This window comes from Cervus elaphus, chromosome 26 (assembly GCF_910594005.1).
Source record: "Cervus elaphus chromosome 26, mCerEla1.1, whole genome shotgun sequence".
NCBI lineage: Eukaryota > Metazoa > Chordata > Mammalia > Artiodactyla > Cervidae > Cervus > Cervus elaphus.
This window is the reverse complement of record NC_057840.1, coordinates 29,023,343-29,047,927: the sequence shown is the minus strand read 5'-3', so window position 1 is coordinate 29,047,927 and position 24,585 is coordinate 29,023,343. Positions and strand designations below refer to the sequence as shown.

At 41.8% G+C, this 24,585-nt stretch overlaps 1 pseudogene; it reads left to right on the top strand.

The window, feature by feature from the left end:
- The first annotated feature begins 3,504 nt into the window (after nt 1–3,504).
- Nucleotides 3,505–5,123, top strand: LOC122684120 (annotated as a pseudogene).
- The last annotated feature ends 19,462 nt before the right edge of the window (nt 5,124–24,585 follow it).

Genomic DNA, 24,585 nt, shown 5'->3' with positions numbered 1-24,585 from the left:
TGCTTTCCTCAGCTCTTCTGTCATCACTCTTCAACACCCAACTCTACTCAGATCAACCCACTTCCTCCTTGTACACTGATTCAACTATCACTGTGGTATCTCTTCTGTTTCTCTATGAAATTGAGATGGTCTTTTAGATCTTGGTTTTCCTTTTGAATCCCTGACAATACCTAGCAAAGTGCTGGATACACAGTGAATGTTCAATAAATATTTGATGGATTGGGCTATAAATTTCATTTGTCGAGGTTATAACCAGCACTTGGGCACTCAAGATATGGCTATAAATTGGAAGGCTAAGGATCCCAGCTTTTATTACAAACTTTTTCATGTTTAAAAGAAAATCTTGGGTTGCAAAGGTTTAGCCATTACTCTTGCTTCCTTCCTACCTCTTCACGATCTAAGATTTATAAAAACAGAAGTAGTTGCTGTGGAGACAGTTGCTGGGCCCTAGAGGAGCTATTTGAGAATAAAAGCAAGAACTGCTATAATATTCAATAGCAAGACTCTACATTAATTTTTTTGCCCTTAATGATAAAACTGAAAATAGAATACAGAACAAAAATGTCAGGTACTGTGAACTCACTCTCTTTGTGGCAGAGTTGATAATCTGAGCCATACCAGTAGATGCTACCTCTTGTTAAGATACGGAAATAATTCCACACTGGTTATGAAATAGCCATTACCCCTGGACCTGCCCCGAGACCCTCCCAATGGCTTTAGCTTCCCACTGCTTGCCTCTGTATCCTCCCCATTTCCTCCTAATCCAGCAACTAAAGGTTAATATCCAGTTAAGCATAGGTTTAGTTAGCACTGCGACTGTAGCGGACACACCAGTTGTTCAACATGGTGAATTTATCAACTATTAAAGATAGTGCATATCATTTCTGACTATATTTGTCAGGTGTTACAAACAAGAGTCCTATATACATGATTTATGTGGTCTTCCTAGGATTTTGCATTCTTCTAAAGTTGTCAATTAACATTCAAAACTTGAGTGACTTCAAGGGATAACCCAAATCTTTAGCTCTTCTCCCCAAAATTGGAAATCCTGGCAACACTGGGCTTTCATTTGAAGAAATTCACAGAGCAGAGTATGAGTGCCCCCTTTACATGCTGCATACACTGTCTACTCACCAGGCTTCCTCACATTTCATTGTTTACCCAGTGGACTGTACTTTTTCATGTAACTAGCTTCCCCTGTGGATGTTTAAGTGTCTGGGCCCTGCTCCACAATAGCCCCAAGTCAGATTCCCTGGGGCCAGGTTTGGTTCCAGATGTTCTGGGTCATTTGGTGCAACACCAGCTCCGCGTGGGTACACTGCTGCTCTGCCTCCTCCCTCTTCCAGGTCCCTTTTGCACCCACCAATTGTAACAGCAACTCACCTCCCTTCTCTTCTTATTCAGGATGGCATATCCAGACTTTGCAGACACGAAAACCTTGTCTATGGTGACTCCATCCCTAAGTAGTTGCAGACAAGATCTAGAATTGAGAAGCATATACTCTAGTCTTGATGTGTACCCCCAATAAAAGATAGGAATGAAATTTTGTGATCTCTGCCATATACATATTTTCTCTGTAAGTAAAAAATTACTATTTATGGGGAAAAACTGCTGCCAGCAATTATGCTGCTATTTTGGGGGAGAAAGTGCTCCAGCAGGTCCAGGTGCAGGGATTCCACCTGCTCACCTACAACTTCCCCCCTTAACTGTGACAGCTATCTACTACTGCTTGAATTTCCAGCTGTAACTGATGATAAACCATAGGGAATGTTCGAACACTACATTTAATCAGAAGTCTTGCTTCAGTTTTCTATTCCACATAACATACCACCCAAAACATGGTGGCTTAAAATAAACTGTTGATTTGTTCATAATTCTGGGGCTCAGCAATGTGGGCCAGTTTGGCCAGGGTCACTCATGCCCTTATAGTCACCTGGCTGCTCAACTCTGGTTTGAGATGGCTCCTCCCATATGTCTGACAGGCAGAGCGTCTGGGTTCTCTCCCACATGGTGGACCTGGCTTCTTGACATGGTGGACTCAGAGAAGTATTCCAAGAGGGGTTGAATGGACGCTTCAGAGTTCTCATAACATCACTTCCATTACATTCTACCGGCCAAAGCAAGTCATAAACCCAGCCCAGACTCTAACCACCAGGAACTAGTCTCCAGTTTCTCACAGAAAGAGCTGCAAAGTCATAGGGTGTGGATTCAGGAATGAGAGGAGTATCAATATTACTGCCTTCTGTGCAAACAACCTGCTATATTCCTGTAGCTAGAAGGGACGAAGGCTTGGGTTCTACTATAACAGAAGAGAGGAATTATGATTAAAAAAAAAAAAAAAAAAACCTTTCAGACATATTGGGATCATACACATTGGAAAGTCCCTAGTCAAATGGAGTGTGGAAAGATGAGGAAGCTTCTGAAGTTGAGAAGTCCTGATTTGGAATTTATCAAAGAAATTATAAAAGTGGGTGGAAAAGGGGTGGGAATAAGAGCAGATAGTGAGGGCAGGAGGATTTGAGAGAAAGAAGCCCAATGGGAGAACCTGTTTCTTGAAACATATGTCAACCAGCTGCCACAGTGGAACCCAACCTCATTCCTTCTGTCTCTTTTTAAAGCCTGGACTGTGTTTTCCGATCAACCCACCCTCTTTCCTCTCACTTTCAAGTGTAGGATCTCTGTGTCTCAGACCTGATTACTATGGTATTATCCAAACAACTCCTCTAGATGTTCCTCTTTTGGTATGTCCTGTGTGTCACACCTGCTTGGCTTAATTATTTTTTTTAATATTTTTATTTCTTTCTGAATGAGTAAAGTATGTTCATGTTACAAAATTCAAAAAGTACAAAAGTTACACAGACAAAAACCAGAGACAGAGACGCAACTTGTTCCTAAAAAATGGCAGAGCCTGGATTTGAATGCAGGCTGACGTGGCACCCATGCTTTTGACCATGGATGGCACTGCTGAGTTATAAAATCAGGGCTTCTCATCAGTTCTGCTCACAGAGAAGTTAGAAATTACATTTTCCTCCATCAAAACTAATAAATCGACCTTGATTAGTGAGAGAGAAGAGTACATACCTGCACTCTTCTTGCCTGAACTAATAAATAAGACTTACAAGTGGTCAGCATTGTCCCTGTCACAGAAATATGAAGACACCAAACACTACTTGTTGTAAGAAAACATGATGTATTAATTTTGGCAACACTTGTACACCATGTCATGCCAATAAAGACAAGGGAATTGAAAGCAGAAATTGAAAGCTGGATGTGACCTGCTTCTATCAGCATCTCTGGAGTCAGTATCGAAGACGGAGGAGGAGAGGGGGCCTTTGGGAGGTGGGTGATTAGCTCCAAGGAGAAAAGAAGGTCCTCTGGCTTCTCTCCCCATGTCTAACTAACCTTCTTACTTGAAAACCACCTTGGAGGAGAGACCTCTGCCATTTGTTCTTCACCATCTCACTTAGGAAAAGAGACGTAGGAAGGGCCCGCCCCTCTGGGATCATGCCCCCGGAAGTGCAGTGGACCCACGCGTAGGGGCTCCGGAAGCAGTCGCTAGTCACTGGTTTCACGGCATGTGACTCAGCACGTGGCTGAGTTCTTGGCCCCCAGGAACCTGGAGCTTTTGGCCTCGGTTACTGAGGCGGTGTCGTCCCTGACTATCACTGACCCATTCGTTGCAGCCTGCGAGAGTGTCGCCCCGCGGCGTCCGGCCGCCCCCAGCGGCCCCTCGGAGGGGAGGTTCATCTGCTCCTTCCCCAACTGCAGCGCGGATTGCTCCAAGCCAACAAGGCTTGGAAGCTAGAACGCGCACCTACGCAAGTATACGGGGAGCGGGGAAGAGACCCTATGTTTGTGACTATAAAGAAAACTGGGCGCCGAAGAATTGATGCTTTTGAACTGTGGTGTTGGAGAAGACTCTTGAGAGTCCCTTGAACTGCAAGGAGATCCAACCTGTCTGTCCTAAAGGAGATCAGTCCTGGGTGTTCACTGGAAGGACTGATGCTGAAGCTGAAACTCCAATACTTTGGCCACCTGGTGTGAAGAGCTGACTAATTTGAAAAGACCCTGATGCTGGGAAAGATTGAGGGCAGGAGAAGGGGATGACAGAGGATGAGATGGTTGGATGGCATCACTGACTCAATGGACATGAGTTTGGGTGAACTCTGGTAGTTGGTGATGGAGAGGGAGGCCGGGAGGCCTGGCGTGTTGGGGTTCATGGGGTCACAAAGAGTCGGACACGACTGAGCGAATGAACTGAATTGAACTGATGAAGGGTGTGGCAAGACCTTGGTCAAGGAGTACAGTCTCAGCCACTCTGCCCTGCTTCACACCCAAGAAAAGCCCTTTGTATAGCTAGCAGCTGTGATCAGAAATTTGACACAAAATAAAACTTGAAGAAACATTTTGAACGCAAACATGTAAATCCAGAAAACACATGCATGTAGTTTCAAAGGTAGTGAGAAGACCTTTAGGAAACATCAGCAACTGAAAATCCACCAGTGCCAGCATGCCAAGGAGCCGCTGTTCAAGTGTGCCCACGAGGGATGTGGAAAACATTTTTCCTCCCCCAGCAGTCTGAAGTGGCACAGAAGGTCCACGAGGGCTGTATCTGTCAAAAAGAATGTTCTTTTGTGGCAAGAACATGGACAGAGCTTCTGAAACACATGAGAGAGACCCATAAAGAGAGCATAATGTGTGGCGCGTGCCAGAAAAACGTTTAAGGGCAAGGACTTCCTGAAGCAGCACATGCGGATGCATGCCCCAAGCGGGTCGTGTGCCGGTGTCCACTGGAAGGCTGCGGCCACACCTACACCACTGTGTTCAACCTCCAGAGCCATATTCTCTCCTTCCATGAGGAGTGGCGCCCCTTCGTGTGTGAGCATGCTGGTTGTGGCAAAACCTTTGCCATGAAGCAGAGCCTCAGCAGGCATGCTGTTGTGCGAGAACCTGACAATAAGAATATCAAAGTGAGGCTGTCTTGTGAGAAGTGGAGCATGGCCTCTCAAGTCAGTGGATGCCTCCCTCCTAAGAGAACACAGGGCCTGGTTGTGACTTTGCCCAGAAACGGGGAGCCGCGGAGCTGCATGGAAGGCCACGTGCTTCCCATGTCGCCATGCTGACCGCAGCCGCACACCCGACTGTGTTGTGTGGAGGACCACAGACCAGCCAGCTCGGTTTTCTCTCCCAGAAGCACATGTTTGTTGAAGTCACTGCGGCAGGACACCAGATATTCCAAATTTCTCTTCTTTCCCTTTTCAGAGCGTCTCCTCTCGGGGTGCCCGGAGCTGCTCTCCCTCCATTTTGCTCTAAGGAGGAAGAACACACATCACAACCTTGCCCCTTCCAATGGGCTGCGGCCTGGATGAGAAGGTTGCAATTCCAGACATGGTCTGGACGAATCGATTACACGTCTCCTCCTAGAAGAGGAAACAAACTTCAGTTCAGTCTCTCAGTCATTTCCGACTCTTTGCGACCCCATGAATCACAGCACACCAGGCCTCCCTGTCCATCACAAACTCCTGGAATCTACCCAAACCCATGTCCATTGAGTCATTGATGCCATCCAGCCATCTCATCCTCTGTCATCCCCTTCTCCTGCCCCCAATCGTTCCCAGAATTAGGGTTTTTTCCAATGAGTCAATTCTTCTCATGAGGTGACCAAAGTATTGGAGTTTCAGTTTCAACATCAGTCCTTCCAATGAACACCCAGGACTGATCTCCTTTAGGATGGACTGGTTGGATCTCCTTGCAATCCAAGGGACTATCAAGAGTCTTCTCCAACACCACAGTTCAAAAGCATCAATTCTTTAGTGCTCAGCTTTCTTTATAGTTCAACTCTCACATCCATACATGAAAAACCATGTATGGAAAAACCATAGCCTTGACTAGACGGACCTTAGTTGGCAAAGTAATGTCTCTGCTTTTTAATATGCTATCCAGGTTGGTCATAACTTTCCTTCCAACGAGTAAGCGTCTTTTAATTCATGGCTGCAGTCACCATCTGCAGTGATTTTGGAGCCCCCCCAAAATAAAGTCTGTCACTGTTTCCACTGTCTCCCCATCTATTTCCCATGAGGTGATGGGACCGGATGCCATGATCTTAGTTTTCTGAATGTTGAGTTTTAATCCAACTTTTTCACTCTCCTCCTTCACTTTCATCAAGAGGCTTTTTCGTTCCTCTTCACTTTATGCCATAAGGGTGGTGTAGTCTGCATATCTGAGGTTATTGATATCTCTCCTGGCAATCTTGATTCCAGCTTGTGCTTCTTCCAGCCCAGCGTTTCTCATGATGTACTCTGCATAGAAATTAAATAAGCAGGGTGACAATACACAGCCTTGACGTACTCCTTTTCCTATTTGGAACCAGTCTGTTGTTCCATGTCCAGTTCTAACTGTTGCTTCCTGACCTGCATACAGGTTTCTCAAGAGGCAGGTCAGATGGTCTGGTATTCCCATCTCTTTCAGAATTTTCCACAGTTTATTGTGAGCCACACAGTCAAAGGCTTTGGCATAGTCAATAAAGCAGAAATAGATGTTTTTCTGGAACTCTCTTGCTTTTTTGATGATCCAGCGAACGTTGGCAATTTGATCTCTGGTTCCTCTGCCCTTTCTAAAACCAGCTTGAACATCTGGAAGTTCACGGTTCACATGTTGCTGAAGCTTTGCTTGGAGAATTGAGGAAACAAAAGGCTAGTGTAAAACCAACACCTCTGGTTCTTTCTTGTGTTAATGCTTATCTAATACCCATAAAAGGCAGCATTCTTGAATTGCTATATGAGGGATTTGCTAAGTCAAATCATATAGACCTGGTTAAGCTGATCAAAACCTGTACAATAACCAGGTGGTTGGACAAACTCCATGTAACTAGGCCAATGCACTAAAGTCTTGGTGGTTTTGAATCCTCTGTCATGGCACCGAGAGGCTGTGTTTGGCCCAGATCACCCTCTCACAAAAAGTACTGAGCGGTGGGTTTGGGCACTGGCAGGGCCCCCTTGTCCCCCCAGGTTGTCAGCCCAGTGCTATTCCCAACTGTCCTTCACAGAGTCATTGAAGTGGTTAGAAAAAGACAGACACATAGTTCTAGAGATTCTGGGTGGGCTGGACTGGGCCCAGGGCCTGGGTCATTCTAGCCTGGAGCTAGGGCTGAAAACCACTGGTGTAAACGCTGCCTTTATTGGCTGGTAAGCTGTGTAACTCCAAAAGCCAAATCCTCCAGACTTATCCTGGGACTGTAAACTGACACTTTCTAGAAGAGTTTGACTTGAATGCTTCTCATAGGCATTTATAAAGAGGAATCAGACTTAAAAAGATGAACCTATACAGTTTCTAGTTTTCCTATTTAAATGTTAGACACTCTACAGTCTGTGAAGTAGAATAGTATATAGCCCTTAAGTTAGGAAGTAGTGTTCTCACATGGCAAAGTACTTACGTTACAGTGGGAAAAAGCTGTATACATTTTGCATTTTGAAAACCCAATTAGAAAGCTGCTCCCAAGACTGGGCAGAATTATTAGTTGCTTTTCTCTGCCTTTATGTTTTCGAGGTTTTCTACAGTTGTATTTGTAGCTCAGAAAACAAAAAGACGCAAGCAGTCACTCAGGCCTGTTTTCACTTACCATTTTGTTCTCGGGCTCGTCTGCACTCTTCCCTTTACGACTTGATACGATTTTTTGATCCACTGCTGTATCTGTTTACTCTTTGTGTCCAAATCATGTTGTCCAATATTTGAAGAAAAATTAGTTCCTTGGTCAGGGTGAGTCCTAGGTTGAAAGAGTGAGATCTGGGGCTAGTCTTTGAGGCCTGTGTTTTATCACACGTTCATCCTAAGGTCTACACTGCTACAGACCCTCCTGTCTGCCTGGTATTAATGGTTTCACACTCCAGTTAAATAGAGGACAGAGACACCAGGTGAAATACCACTATTTTAGTTGCCAAGTAAGAGTACCTAAACAGGGAATGCTTCCATTTATCATTACCATTGTTTGATGAAAGAGCAAAGGAATGGTCCTTAAGAACCAGGTAATCTTTTTTTTTTTTTTTAACCCCCTCTTATTTTGGGTGGTGGATAACAGGTGTTCACTGTATTTTTTCTTTATGCCTTTTTAATTTAAATAAAAGAAATTTTTCTAAAAAAAGAAAAGAGACATAGGAAGAAGAATGATTAGGTTCTAAAACACAAACTTTGGTCTTTGGGTAAAGCATCTAGATATAGGTATGCTACAGACAGTGCATGGTGTCTGTGTGTGATCCTGCAGTATGTGCAGGAGTGTGCACACGGGCCATGAAACATTTACCAACAGTACCTTCCACGTGGTACACCTGCAAGGCCCATGGGTTTTGAACATTGGTGTTAACAACAGTAGGAGGGGAGGCAAGGTCACCCTGCCCACTGGACTGGGCACGGCTCCATCCCATAGTCAGGCAGACTTATCTGCAGCTGGACTTCTCAACCACTCTTTACTCTGTTAAATTTCTGGTAACTCCTTCCCACTTATTACACAAAAAATGTCTTGCTAAAAGACCTTTTTACATTTCTGGTCATTTGGACCTATTCTGTCATAAGATATATTTGTACCCAAAGGGTGGATTTTATCCATTTTTGGAAAAAGTCACATGGGGCAATTTCTGATGCTTTTTATCAGTCACCTAAGCCACTTAGACCAGTGAAAGGTAGGTTGAGCTTCCTGCTGCTTAACGAATGAAATTTTCCTCTATCCACCATGCCCATGTTGGCCTGGACTTTAGCATTTGTAAACAAAAATACTTTCCCCCAAATAACATTAATTCTCAAAGCTGGAGTTTGAGTCTAATTCCTTTTGTAGAAAAAATTCTTTTTTTATTTTCTCTTTTCCCTTGAACTGATAGATTTAGGGGAGGTTAATAGGTCAGAAGAAGAACAGTGAGAATGCTTCTTTTATACATTGCATAAATTTCTATGATTCAACCATAAAAACTTCTTACCTGAACACCCTAAGTTCTTCCCCATTAAGATAGATAAAGGCAAGAACATACAGGTCAAGAAGATTGCTTGTTATACATAAGAGGCTGCCTTGATTCTCAGAGATGGCAGACCATGCATCTTCATAAAGTGTTATTCTACTTCATATGATATAATTTTGTAAAAAAAAAAAAACGGTGTATGTACATTTGTAAAATATAATTTGAATGTGTATGTAAAAATGTTATACAAATTAACTATATTTAAAATGATTGAAATTGTATCTGTTGTGTGATGTATTGTCTTTGAGAGGTAAAATTTTACACTGCCTTCCTTATCTCTGTGAATGCGTGTGTGTGTGTGTGTGTGTGTGTGTGTGAAAGTAGAAGGGAATAAAAATAAGGGTGAAGGGTTCAGTTTTCTATTTGCATTCTGGAGACAGCTGTATCCCTTCTGTGTCTTTAGCAGTTGCAGTCTAAGTATGGAACTCGAGAACATGACCACCAGGGTTCTTGCTCCAGTAACAGAAATGCCAAGACCAAGGCAGGTAGGGCCCAGAGCCAGGCTCCTCATGATCAGGCAGTCACATCAAATCCCCTTCAGTCACTCAGTCGTGTCTGGCTCTTGCAACCCCATGGACTGTAGCCTGCCAGGCTCCTCTGGTCATGGGATTCTCCAGGCAAGAATACTGGCCTGGGTTGCCATTTCCTATTCCAGGGGATCTCCCCAACCCAGGGATCGAAACCTCATATCTTGAGTCTCCTGCACTGGCAGGCCGATTCTTTACCAGCTGTACCCCCTGGAAAACTCCCTACCGTGGAATATAAACCATACCTTTATGCTGTGGGATGACAGTGGCCTCTGCCTTACAATACACGTTTGGTTCAGAGTGACTCAACAGTAAGCAAGTTTCTCAAATAAAATATCATTTGGATGAGGATAGGGAAGAGAAACTCCTCTCCTTCCACACTCCAGCACTCCTCTTTTGCATCCCATATCAGAGGCAGGTAATAGAGACGAAGCCATCCCTAAGGAGTCAGTCTGCAGTGTAACAGAGAGTGGACCCGTTTATGACCACAGCCGGGGACCACAAACAGCCTCCTCTAGGCTGGCTGGAAGGAATGGCTAGACACCGCTGCTAACCCTTTCTCTGTTCTTTCCTTCTAGTGAGGACTCTGTGATGAATTGAAAGAAGGGCTTGGTGTCCTTCAGGGAAGGACGGGAGTACAAACACGGGGACTGTTGTAAACAGGATGTTAGTCAGTGTCCATACCTACTACTCAAATCTACAAGATAATTCCTACCTGATTTGCTATATATATATATGTGTGTGTGTGTGTGTGTGTGTGTGTGTGTATGTATTTATTTGCCATATTATATATATATTTGCCATATATTATATATATATTTGCCATATATTATATATATATATATAAAATCTTCCCTGGCATCTCCAACTTATATATCAGGCCTGAAAACACTGAATCTTCAGACAAGCAGAAAAACGCTACTGCGCTGAAACTCTGAAGGCAGCGGCAGCCCCGTTTGTCTCCAGGACTTCAGCAAGCACAATCGCCTCTCACAGGTCATTCATTCACTGTCCTTTCTGGAACAATGGCCTGGAATCATTGTCAGAAGTCAATCCCCACTTGACACGAAGGATATAGTTTAAAGATTTGTTTTGGGAATTAAGATTCCCAGTGCACATTTAAAACAAGGCCTGTTATTTACAGAGCACATTTTTCAAATGGGGCCTCTGTTTTGTTTTGTTGCCTCCTGGCATACTGTTTGGGTTTCCCTGGTGACTCAGATGGTAAAGAATCTGCTCACAATGCAGGAGACCTGGGTTCGATCCCTGGGTCGGGAAGATCCCCTGGAGAAGGGAAGGGTTACCCACCCCAGTATTCTTGCCTGGAGAATTCCATGGACAGAGGAACCTGGCACTCTACAGCCCACGAGGTCCTAGAGAGTCACACATGACTGAGCTACTACCACTAACTAATAGGAATGCTAAACTGAACACACGATGGTGTCACTTCTGTGGTTGGTTTTTATGGGGAAGTTGGTTGCTTGACCCAATCAGTAATGCTATGATATCCATCAAGAGACCTTTATGGGTAATATGCTATATGTAAGGTAGTAGCAAGGTTGATTTTGCATCCAAGCTTCACTTGTACTTCAAGTAAAAACAGAGGACTTGAAAGTGAAACTGTCTGGAAAATCTGGATGGTATAATCTTTGCATAGATACACTGTATGCCAGAAAATGCTATTAGAACCTGTGTCATAAGTAAAGGAGTGAAGAAAAAAATTAGTGTAAAATACATGTAATACCACTGTCTCTGAAATAAGTGTTTACTTTAAAAAAGAAATATGAAATCAGTGCTAGACTAAAAGCCAGTGCTAAGTACAACCCCCTGCTTGGCCATCAAGACTCTGGATAACATAGGCAAATTCCTCTTCATCTCTGAATTTTAGTTTCCTCATCTGTAAAGCCAGGTAGCTGGAACAAGATGATCTATTGTGTCTATTCCAGTGTTGAAATTCTGTGATTTTCTGATTTTGTCTGAGTCACTAACAGAAAATAGAAATAAGCATCAAAATAGCAAAACACACATTTTGCCTTTCATCCTGAATACACATCTCCAAACTCTCAAATCCTCAGTGCATCAAATTATATTTCATAATTACCATGCAATATCTACTGGTATTATCTCCAAATGCTGTATTTTGTCAAGAATTAGTGTCTAAGAGTAATTAAAAATTCAGAATATTGAATTCCTTACAGAGTGCACTCATCAGCCACTAATGATTATTCATTTTTTGTTTCACTGTGATTAACTTATCTCTGGTTTTATTATTGTAATGGTTCTAGTGCCCTCATTTTTTCCTAGCTGAATAATCTTCCAGGAACATTCAGAGAAACATTAAATAAAGTGATATTTTATAATATCAGGCTGGGATACAGTTAATAATTACTTTTTGGAATGTGAAGCAACAGATGGTAATCACCTGTTTTTCATTTCCACAAGGGACAACGAAAGACTAAAGCAAGAACAAGAAAGTTTGTGAATAGCAAAAGAAGTTCTGGTCATTTTTACTTTATAGAATTTGATACCAAGAAATACCAGCCAACCTGTTTTTCTGAATATATTTGAGAATATGGCTGGTATATTTGTAGCGGCTGAGTCGAAGGGCCTCATGAAAATTAGACAGAAAATTATATTCCTCCCAGTCCTTTTCATGAACATGGCTTCTACAAACTGCATCTAAGCTCAGCCCTGGGAATCATATAAATATGCCCCCAGGTAACCTGGACAGACCCATCTCTACTTCAGCATTTCCATGGAAAACTTTTCTAAAGTATCTTGGCTATTCCTTGGGGGTTCATAAGCTCATGAGGACTGTGTCATTTTTATCCATGGTCAGAAGTCGTTGCAGAGGAGAGAGTAGAAGAATGGACTGAATAAAGACCTGACAAGAATTAAACAATAAATTAATATTCATGACAGCTCTATGTTACACATTCTCTCGTATAATTCCCACAACAAACCCAAAGCCATGTTCTCAGAAATGTTCACTTGCCTATAGTTTTGCAATTACTAAATGGATGAGTAGGAATTTGAATCCAGATAAATTTCTAAGAGTGTTGAGAGGAACAATCATGAATATTATTTTCAAATAGATGATTGTTGATTTGAGGGTCTTTATCTACATGTTTAACCCCTTCATTTATTTGACCCCATTAATCTGGGATCAATAATTGTTAGAATTTCAAAGCAGTGAAAAAAATATGGATTCATTAATAAAGGATATTAAATAGTCATCTAGAAAAAAAAAAAAGTTGGATCCTTACCTGTTGGATTCATATTGTTCAAAGATTTTAATACAAACCAAAAATGAAACTATAAAAACACTTGAAGAAATATGGGGGGAACTGTTTAATAATCAAAGAGTAGAGAAGGCTTTTTTAAGAATAGTATAAAACTCAGAAAGCGTAACAGTAAAGTAAATTAGACTATGCTAAAAATAAATTCAACATGGCTAAACTACTATAAGCAGTCAAAAGAATGCCACCACCTAGAAGAAGATTTGTAATTTGTATCATAGTCAAAATTTTTCTAAAGTGTAAACAGTGTCTACAGATTAATATAAAAATACCCACAAAAGGCTGTTGATAGTAGAGGAAACTATGTATGTGTGGGAACAGAGGGTTTTTGGAACTTTCTTTGACTTCCACTCAATTCTACTGTGAACCTGTAACTGTTCTAAAAAATAAAGTCTATTAAAAAAATCCATGAGCATCCAATAGGAAAATGGAACATAGAAGGTCAAGAGACAGTTCACATGCAAAAATGAAAATAGCTCTTAAAGGTAAGAAAAGACATTTAATCTTACTCATAATAAGAGAAAATAAATGATGTTTTAAAGACACTATATTTTGTGTATTATAGTGGCAAAGATTAGAAGGTCTTACTAACACATCCTGTTGAAAAGATGTGGAGACATAGACCCTTTCACACATTTCTAAGGGTGTTACTGTAACCTCCATATAGGGCAATTTGAGAATATCTCACAAAATTTTAAATGCACATATTCTTTTCACCCAGCAGTTTCACCTCCAGGAATTCATCATTCTGATATAATCCCATATGTGTGAAATTTTATGTGCAGAATGGTATTCATTTTTGAATATTCATATCCATGATATCTTTTTGTAATAGCAAAAGACTGAAAATTCATATACATTACATTTTGTAATAGTAAAAGATTGGAAGCGCCTCTGGTGTCTATCAATAAGAGACAGGTTAACTAAACTAGAGTGCGGTCATAATGTTGGGCTGTGGGGAAATGTTACTCTCATATACTTTTGGTTTTCAACAGTAAGAGTTTTTCCTTAATGCTTTTATTTCTTGCCCCACTGTTTCCTGAAGTGGGTTGCCTAATTATTGAGTTTGAGTGAGAATTGTTATGCCCAATGTCCGAACCCCCAAAGTGGGAAGAGAGAAGGCCTCCAAGACAATGCAACTCGCAGGAAGGGAAGTTTATTACTGACTCGAGCCAGGACTCTCTGCCCACAACCAACGCAGTGCTGTGAGTCAGAGAGCCCCGAGCCCAAGCTGTTATACAAATTTATAGGGTGAGAAGCGGATTGGTTACACGTTTGCAAAGCAATTTCATTGGTCAATACTTTCGCGCGCGCGGGACTTTCCTGGGGGTTTCCGCCCCGTTCCTAACTTCCTAATTGGCAACCAGCGGTCAGTATTAAGTGAAAGCTAATTGGCCCTAATTGGCAAACAGTGGTCATTGTTAAGCGAAAGCTACCTGATAGTAGGAAGGCCTACTCCTAATCTAAGTTGCGTTACTTCTGCTCGCCTCACAAGAACCTGCCAATGCACCTGATCTGATTGCCCATCTTTCTCTTTGGGCTCTACCTGCTCCATATTTATGTCTATTTCATCAGGTCATGAGCCTTTCAGGGATGCTATTCATGTAAGAAGGTCCATGACTCTCTGAGTACTTCTCACTACGTTGGTAAAGTTGGTAAGTCTGCCTAATTTGAGGGTTCAGTGTTAGGAAATCATTGTCATTGTGTATCTGAGCTGCATTATCCAGCATCAGCTTTACCAGTAATACATATATATTTTTTTCATCCTCATCTGCTTTGCATGGTGTTCTCTCAGAGGTTTCAAAATGCAGGTGGGACAAGTACAGGTGTCATATACTGTTCCTCCCCTATTTAACACACACATTTGAATCCTATCCACTCACAGAAATGAGAAAGCATTCTGGGTACAGAGAGGATGCAATCTCCAAGTTAAATTGATGGCAGAAAAGAGCAAGGTGCAGAACAGCCTGTGTAGAGTGCTACCATTTGGGTAAAAGGAAGTGGAGGAGAGAACATATGTTCATTTGTATCTGCCTAACATATCTCTGAAGGGATAACACTTGAAATTGATAGTAATTGGTTGCCTCTACAAAGGGAAAGAGTGTGGCTGGGGAAAGAGATGGGAGATTTTTCAGTGTCCACTTTTGTGCCATCTAGATTTTGAATATATGTATGTGAATTCATTTCCTCTGCAATACATGCTTCTAAAATTATCTTTTCCTCTTCCCCCTCTTTCTTGTTCCCCCATCAAAGTCTGTTCCACCAGTGCTGGTATTCATGTGTGCATGTGTGCTAAGTTGCTTCAGTCATGTCTTTTTGCAATCCTATGGACTATAGCCTGCTAGACTCTTCTGTCCATGCGATTCTCCAGGCAAAATTACTGGAGTGGGTTGCCATGCCCTCCTCCAGGGTCCTTCCTGACCCAAGGATCGAGCCATCTTCTATTATCTCTTCTGCATTGGCAGGCAAGTTCTTTACCACTAGTGCCACCTGAGAAGCCCACTGGTGTTCATAAAACAAATAATTGTGCAATGTGAGAAGGGGCAAGATTTACCTATGACAGTTCTTGGTCTTTATTCTTTCCTGACACCTAAAGTCTTCTCTCTGATCAGTGCCTCCTTTGCCCTCCTTTTCCATGAAGGGCTCTTTCCACCAGGTGACTGGGGCTTTGATGATGCTGAATCAAGAGACAGGGATGTAGGTGGAAGTCAGCTGAATGGGAAAGAGGCTGAAGGGGGAGTTCAGGTTGTCTGAGAGGTTGGCACAAAATGAATTGAGAGGTATGTGGAAAGTAGGTGTAAATATGAAGGAGGTAAGGTGTAAGTATGAGAGAATTAGGACGGATTCCTGAGAACTGCATAAATTTCATGGTTCTGAGACAGGACTGTGTGGGTCACAGTTTCAGTGGACTTAACAAATATGACTTTTAGCTGAAAACCATCATCATTGAGCCTGGATCCTCCAATATTAGACTGCAGCCATGAAATTAAAAGACACTTGTTCCTTGGAAGAAAAGCTATGACAAAGCTAGACAGCATATTAAAAAGCAGAGATATCACTTTGCCCACAAAGATCCACCTAGTCAAAGATATGGCTTTTCAAGTAGTCATGTATGGATGTGAGAGTTGAACCATAAAGAAGGCTGAGCACCAAAGAATTGATGTTTTCAAACTGTGGTGCTGGATAACACTCTTGAGAGTCCCTTGGACAGTAAGGAGATCAGACCAGTCAATCTTAAAGTAAATCAACACTGAATACTCATTAAAAGAACTGATGCTGAAGACTAAGCTTCATTACTTTGGCCACCTGATGTGAAAAACCAACTCACTGGGAAAGACCCTGATGGTGGGGAAAATTGAAAGCAGGAGGAGAAGGAGTTGACAGAGGATGATATGGTTGGATGGCATCATGGACTCAATGGACATGAGTTTGAGCAAACTCTGAAAGATAGTGAAGGACAGGGAAGCCTGGCATGCTGCAGTCTTTGGAATAGCAAAGAGTCAGACATGACTTAGTGACTGAATAACAACAAAAATAACAATATCAGCATTCAGTAGACATATAAAACAAGTTACAAGGATTAAAACCCTCCCACTGATAGACTTCTACTGATTCATTTACTACAGAGAATAAGTGAAAGTCACTCAGTCGTGTCTGACTCTTTGCAACCCCATGGACAACAGAATCCGTGGAGTTCTCCAGGCCAGAATACCGGAGTGGGTAGCCTTTCCTTCCTCCAGGGGATCTTCCCATCTCAGGGATCAAACCCAGGTCTCCCGCATTGCAGGCGGATTCTTCACCATTTGAACCACAAGGGAAGCCCAAGAATACTGGAGTCGGTAGCCTATCCCTTCTCCAACAGATCTTTCCAACCCAGGAAGCAAACCGGGGTCTCCTGCAGGCAGATTCTTTACCAGCTGAGCTATCAGGGAAGTCCTTATTACAGAGAAGCATAGCCTATTACCTTTTTTCTTCCTAAAAATACAATAAGCACCCTGATAGCCTGTGTCCTAGGAGCTCCCAGTGAACAGTTTTGGTTTTTTGTTTTTTTTTTTTTTTTTTTTCACTGCCAGGTATCAGATACAAGCAGTGGGCAGTCACTGTGGACACTGAGCTAAGTTTACCAGCACCTCCATGCCATAAAGTCCTGCTGGAGGAGAACTAAGTGAAGTCAAAGCCCTTCTGGTGGTGGGTAGAGCTCACCCACACCCTCTTCCCAAATCTACTGACCCTACAAGTCACACATCTTCCACCCCTGACTTCTGTTTCTTCCTCCAGCTGATCTGCAAAATGCTTGGTTTGAATGTTCACATAAGACATATTTTCATTGGTAAGACTGAGTTCTGTTTATATTATCAAATACAAAACTACACCATTTTATGCAGATCATTAAAGAAGTATCAGATTGTCTTCGTTATAAATTTTTTTTCTTCCCACCATGAAATTCTGTTCACATATTTTCAGTTTTCACAGTTTGTTGCTCATATAGTTCATTACTTGGAAATACTCAGGGAAACTTGAGCTTAAGTAAGATTTAGCAACATTGCCCTTCTCTGCTGAGATCTGCTGGGGATTTTGTTAGAATCCTTGAGTTCTGGAATTATCATTGGCTTCTATGACAATGGGAGTGACATGAAATAATCACTGGTAAGAACTCATTTCCTAGTCAGAGAGATTTGGGGGATGTGGAGAAACAGCTTAAAAATTTGATTTAAAACTCCAGGGAAAAAATTCAACAATAAATGTTGAGTATCATTCAGATACCTAAGTAGAAGCAGAATTCCCTACAGAATAGAAACTTTTCTGAAATCCATAGCAAAAAGACTTCCTTTCTTAGACTTTTTATAATTATCTATGGAAGCAGGAAGAACAAAGCTAAAAAACGATATGCTCTGGATGCTTTTCAATGCTCTGATTTTATTTTCAGCTATATCCACCCCCTCCCTCATTCATGAAAGTCAAATCATCCTAGCCAGATATTATTTTCATTTGGGAATGCTGCTTTCAATAGTAAGGTTTTATAACATTGAATTTATATTATGTATGGACTTTCAAAACCTTGTAGCAGTTTTCCTATATTTCTAAATCCACAAGTATTTCTTCTCAGTGGAATATACTAATTCCTTGAATTGCTTGTGGATTAACAGTTATAAGTCTGTACGTTCGCTTACACAGAATTGTATTTTGTTTAATAAGACATCACCACCAAACAATACCCTATTTCCCTAAACTTTGGTGAATCAGAGTAAATGACAAATGAACACCTCTTCCGTCTTTTCAAGGCGAGCCCCCAACACTAACTACACATTTGATGATGCACATCAGTGGTAACCCCTCTGATGCCAAGAAAGCCCTTTCCTGGGCCAGATCCTTGAAAACTGGGAAAACTCGGAAGTGCTGCCCATGGGAAAAAAGTGAACATGAAAGTCAGTCTCACCGTCGTGTCTAACTCTTTGCAGTCCTGTGGACTGTAGCCTGCCTGGCTCCTCTGCCTATGAAATTTTGCAGGCAAGAGTACTGGAGTGGGTTGCCATTTCCTTCTCCAGGGGATCTTCCCTACCCAGGGAATGAACCTTGGTCTCCTGCATTGCAAGCAGATTCTTTACCAGCTGAGCCACTAGGGAAGCCCATGGAAGAGCTGGCCAAATACCCAAAAACAATAACTGGCCTAGTCTTGTGCCTAGCAAGGCAATTTAGAGCAAGGAATTCTGTAGTTCCGAATTTGTCCTTCATTCTTGGGGTGCTTCCTGCCTTTCCACTGAGTTTTTTAAGGCATTTTGATTGAGCAGTGTTATTGTAGCCCTCACTTTTCAGATATGACTTCAGTGGAAATCCTGCTAAGCCTGGCATATACAGGGCTAAGCAACAAGTAGCTTGATTCCAACTATGACATAGAAGGGGGCTTCCCTGATAGCTGAGTTGGTAAAGACTCTGCCTGCAGTGCAGAAGACTCCAGTTTGAATCCTGGGTTGGGAAGATCCCCTGAAGATGGCATTGGCTACCCACTCCAGTATTCTTGGGCTTTTCTTGTGGCTCAGCTTGTAAAGAATCTGCCTGTAATGCGGGAGACCTGGGTTCAATCCCTGGGTTGGGAAGATCCCCTGGAGGAAGGAAAAGCTACCCACTCCAGTATTCTGGCCTGGTTGCAAAGATTCAGAGATGACTGAGTGATTTTACTTCCACTTTCTTTCTTTCATGACATAGAAAAGGGGAGGAAGTAGAGCTGGTGGTAGATAATATAAAGAGGTGACAGTCATAATCTCTTTTGTTCTATTTTCTGTTGTGATGAAAAATAAGACCAACTAAAATCGTGACTCATCTTCTTAATTTAACCACCTGATTATAGAATGTTTAATGGTTCTCTCGTATTTCCCATCATTATGAATTTTGTTTTCCTCTTTGGCATTTGGCCATTTTATTACGTGGAAAGAATGGGCCACAGGCACCTTCTCTTGCCACTCATATGGTTAAGAGTTTCATGATGCTCAAATGTTATGTTGTTGCTATAAAATTGCATGCATGATTAATCAAGAAATGTTATTCTAAATTTGAAGGATAAACAACCTGCTACATCTTGGTTACAAGGCTGCAACCCTAATCAGTCTCTGCTCAATTTGGCTGAAAACGACTAATGATTAGAACAAGGTATATCACTCCAAGAGCAGGTCATGTCTTGAAGTCACGGCCTTCAGGAATAGAAAACTGCCTTGCCACAGTAAAGACTGCGATTACAGTCCTTCTATTTAAGGTAGAAATACTCTGTGATTTGTCAGCTCAACTTGTAAAAAAATGAGGAATCCATATACTAAGGGAATCCACCAGTCTTGAGCTGGTCTACCTCTATGTGAGTGAATACATTAGGGCACCATTATGTGCCACCTGACAATCTGGAAATGAATTTGTCTCTGTTAATTTAAGTGAAATTCACATCTGATATTGATTGGGCTTCCCAGGTGGCACCAGTGGTAGAGAATCCACCTGCCAATGCAGGAGATGTAAGAGATGCAGTTTTGATCCCTGGGTTGGGAAAATTCCCTGGAGTAGGACATGGCATCCCGCTCTAGTATTCTTGTCTGGAGAATCCCATGGACAGAGGAACTTGGCAGGCTACAGTCCACAGGATTACTAAGAGCCAGACACATCTGAGCAATTGAGCACACATGATTACTTGTGGGAGTAAATTCTTGGAGATTACCAGTAGATGATTGCAAAACCTCAATAAATGTGATCAACTGGTAACTTCAGTATTATTAATCACACTCTTTCAAGATGGCAAGAAGCAAAGACAGACCTTGGTTACCTCAAATCATGGACATTTATTGTATAGAATCACAAGGGAGGAAAAGAGACATGAGACATCCTCAGGAGCCTTATAACCAGGGACTTTAGACCCTGAAGAGAATCGCTTTCATCATAACTGGTCATCTGCCGCTGCATCTCCAAGCTTTGCCACTGTGATGAATCTACAATTCCACATCTCTGTTGCTTCTGCTCCTACCATTGCTGACTCACTGCACGCTGCTTATTGGGGAGGTTTCTTCTTATTTAAGGTTTTACCACCTCATGGCTTTCTGCCCTTTCTGATTTTTTTGCATTCATTTTGCATTTCTTGCATTTTTGCATTGCAATTCTTTTTTTGCACTCTTCTGCTGACCTAACTGCCAGGCTCCTTTCCTGCGAGTCTCCATCGAGTGTATTGTAGGAGAGGATCTAAATAGGCTGGCCAAGTCACTAGTGCACAGCGTCCTCTTGAACAGGATTTTCATATCAATCCACTTGGCGGATCTTTGGTCAGCACAGAAACCTCTGCCATGGGATCATAGGCCCATTCAGCCTTGTCCTCATCAGCTGTGCCCAAGGGAGCAAAAATGTGCAGTACAAAAATGACCCACTTAAAAAAAAAGACCCCTATGTGTAAGAAACACTTCGGAAGGGTGTGGCAGGCATTCTGAGGATACTAGAGGACCTCCTTTCATGAAATCAGGGCAGGACTGTGACTTAGGCAGTGGAACCTAGTATATTGTGTTGTGTTATATTGATAGAGGCACTCCTAGATGGTAAACAATGAAATTTCAAAAAGCAGTAGGAGTCCAGTTGTTGCCCAGCAGAGAACAAGCTTAAGGGTCAGTCCATCTGAAAACCGCTTTTATTGTGGAGAGGTGTTTCTTTCATAGAAGACACCATATATTAACCCTCCTTCTTCTGAGCTCCAATAGCCTTCACATAAAATGAACTTTATGTAATTTGACTACAGGGCAAGTATATATGGCTCTTTCAACAGGAGGATATGTGTGTATACAAACAAACTATATATATAAACAAATCTACATATAATACAAAAGTCCCTGAGTTAGGATGGTTAAACTTAAAATTTTTTTGACTTTATGATGACATCAAAGAAATATACGTTTAGTAGAGCCTATCCTTTCAATTTTGAGTTTTGATCTTTTCCTGGGATGTGCGTTATAATACTCTAGTGATACTGAGCAGGGTAGTGAGCTGCAGCTCCTAATCAGCTGCAAGCTCATGAGGGCAAATGGTTGATACACTTACAACCTTTCTGTTCTTCACTTGCAGTGAGTACCATATTCAATAAATTACATGAGACAGTCAACACTTTATTATAAAACAGGCCTTGTGTTAGATGACTGTCCGACTGTGGGCTAATGTAGGTAGGCTAAGCTATGATGTCCAGTATATTAAGTGTATGAAATGCATTTTTGACTTGATGATATTTTCAATTTATAACATCAGGATATAACTCCATCGTAAGTCGAGAAAAATCTGTATATTTGTATGTGTTTCTAAACAATGTACATAGACACAAATAGATTTATATAACATGTATAGTAATGCATAATATGCATTATATGTATTCCATCATATCATGTATATTCTATTATAAATGAAAGCGAAACTTGCTCAGTTGTGTCCAACTCTTTGGGACCCCATGGGCTAATACAGTCCATGAAATTTTCCAGGCCAGAATACTGGAGTGGGTAGCCTTTCCCTTCTCCAGGGGATCTTTCCAACCCAGGGATCAAACCCAGGTCTCCCACATTATAGGCAGACTCTTTGCTCATCTGAGCCACAAGGAAAGCCCAAGACTATTGGAGTGGGCAGCCTATCCCTTCTCCAGCAGATCTTCCTGACCCAGGAATTGAACCAGGTCTCCAGCATTGCAGGCGAAGTCTTAATCAACTGAGCTATCAGGGAAGCCCCATTTTATAAATGATAGAAATATATATTATGTAGTATATATTTATAGGTAAGATGTAGATAATGTATCATTACATCTTATATTTCTGTTATATATCATATATGATATATGTGTATCATATATGTATATATATTTCCATGATACTTGCAAATGTAAATTTATCCCTCAGAGATAGAAGAACTCACAAAAATTAAGACTCTGGCCCTCAAAAATCGAGGATCAGGACCTAAAATACGATAAATACCTCCAAGGGAAATTTCTAGCTGAAGCTCAACAAGCCTCCCCCTTATTCTACACCTCTGACTCCCCATGAACAATAAACCTATTTGAAACTTCAATACAAAGCACTTCCTTATCAAGGGAATCCCATACATATTCACTCAATAATTGATGAGAATCATTTTAATTTAGCCAGACTGTTGGCTGTTACCCTGCACACCAGACTCACAAAGAGTTTTCCAAACTGAGTCATGGGAGATGGTTAAAAGGAAGAAAAAAAAATGTTTCCAAGATGTCCTTACAAACAACCTGAAGTGTAGATAAATATCCTGTTATTGGCAGATTTTAGGCCACCTTGGCTATTCAACAGCATCGGTTTTCCACCTTCATTTCTGCCTCCCTCCTGTGCATGAGGACAGTACACTTGGGTTACTGACCACTCGCACACACAGCGCGTTTCAGTAGGGTGGCACGCACGCGGCAGAGGGCCATTCTTCCACTCTTCTGCCTTATGAAGACTTTCAAGGCACGGGTCTCCTGCAGTCTAGGTAAATTGCATCTGGACTTGCACAGCGTATAGACTGCACAATTGTGTGCCTCAGTGGCATATAACTGACCTTCTAATACCTTTGACTGGTATACAGTCTAGGTTTAAACTACTCCCGTCTATTCACTTTGTCTTTTGAATTCTTAGAAAGCATGGAAGGACGATAATTACAGACAATTAGGGGACAAAAACTCCAATGTACACACAGGTACTGAAGGCAATTGGTGATGAAATGTTTAATGCCCAGGCTCAGTAAAAACCACAGTGCTGGCGGAGTTGTTTACATCATTCTTCAAGGTTCTGAGAGAAGTAAACTGTGTCAGGAGGAAATATTGCTTTGTGTCTGGGGCCGAGGCTTGGGAGATGAAGGTTAAATACAAGAAATTGCTTGGGGTGGGTTTAACTGTGGTCAATAATTCCAGAAAACACACTATATTTTCATCCTGTGGAAATTAGCTTCTGTAAGGTTTCCTGTATGTGTATGAGAGAGAGAGACAGGGAAGGAGGGAGAGAGAGGCTGTATATATGCAAGAATGTCTCAATTCCTTTAACCAGAAAAATCATTTTGAATAAAAACTGTTTGATTGTGGAGGTGGTTATGAGATTCTTTCAACTTAAAAGTTGCAATTCTCCACCCCATTAATTCCGTCTTCAAAGTTCGCCATTATTTAAACATCGCTGTTTGTCTCCTCCTCTGAGTTGCTGGTTTGGAAAGACTCCTGCCACATTCATTAACCACTGAAGTAGGCAGGGCTCCTGTTGCATTATCTTATTAAATGACTGTTTGCTTTTTAAATGCCTTTAAAAAAAAAAAAAGCACAAGATCTATTTCCTGTCATGAAATAACCACATTGATTAAAACACACATCCAGCAAGATGGCCTCAAAATCTGCTTCTGCCAAATTGGCAATGACTGTGAAAACTAAGATTGCTGTAAAATAGCTTTAAGATGTGAAGCCCCACCAGTAACTATTATTGTGAGGTAGGAACAGCATGAAAATAAACAGCATTCTGAGAAGAATCTGGCAAGGCAGGATGGTCTGAACCATATGCTAAAAATGCTTCGAAGCATTTAAGGTGAGCATGAATTAGAGAACTAAGGAAATTAATGCCAACTAATTGGGCATGGCTCTTACCCACGGCCTTGATCTGTCCCTCTTCCTCCTTCAGGACAGTTCCCACACTACCACCAAAGCATTCTTTCTTAGATATTAGGTAAATAAAACTGCTAGATGTTTCCCTCCTACTTACAGATCAAGTCCAAAATTTCGGCACTGAGGGCATTGCCCTTTCGCTATGTGTTCTGATTTCCTTGTCTCTGCAGATGATGCCCCTCACCCACCCACGCTGGAGCCCCAAACCCTGCAAATTCTCTCTGCATCTGTGTTGTCCTCTAAAGCACAACTGATCCTTCTACCTGGCGTGCACTTCCTTTGTGGTCTTTCAAAATTGACTTCAGAGGTCATCTCTATGGGATCCCTCCCCAGACTCCTTTCCCTCCTGTAAATATTTTGTGGCACCTCTCACTCTGGTAGGATGGGAGGCTGGGGGAGTCATCTGCTGGAAGTATTTGGGGGTATTGGAGGCTGGAGTAACTGCCTGTAAGTTGTGGTTGCTCGGTAAACACACTGACTTACTTTGACTGAACGTTCATTTGGAGGATTTAGGGATGCTGATGGCGGCATCTGAAGCCCTGAGGCTTCAGGGTGGAGGCATTGAGCCCTCTTAACCCAGCTTGGCAGCCACAAGTTACATAGCTTATGTTTACACC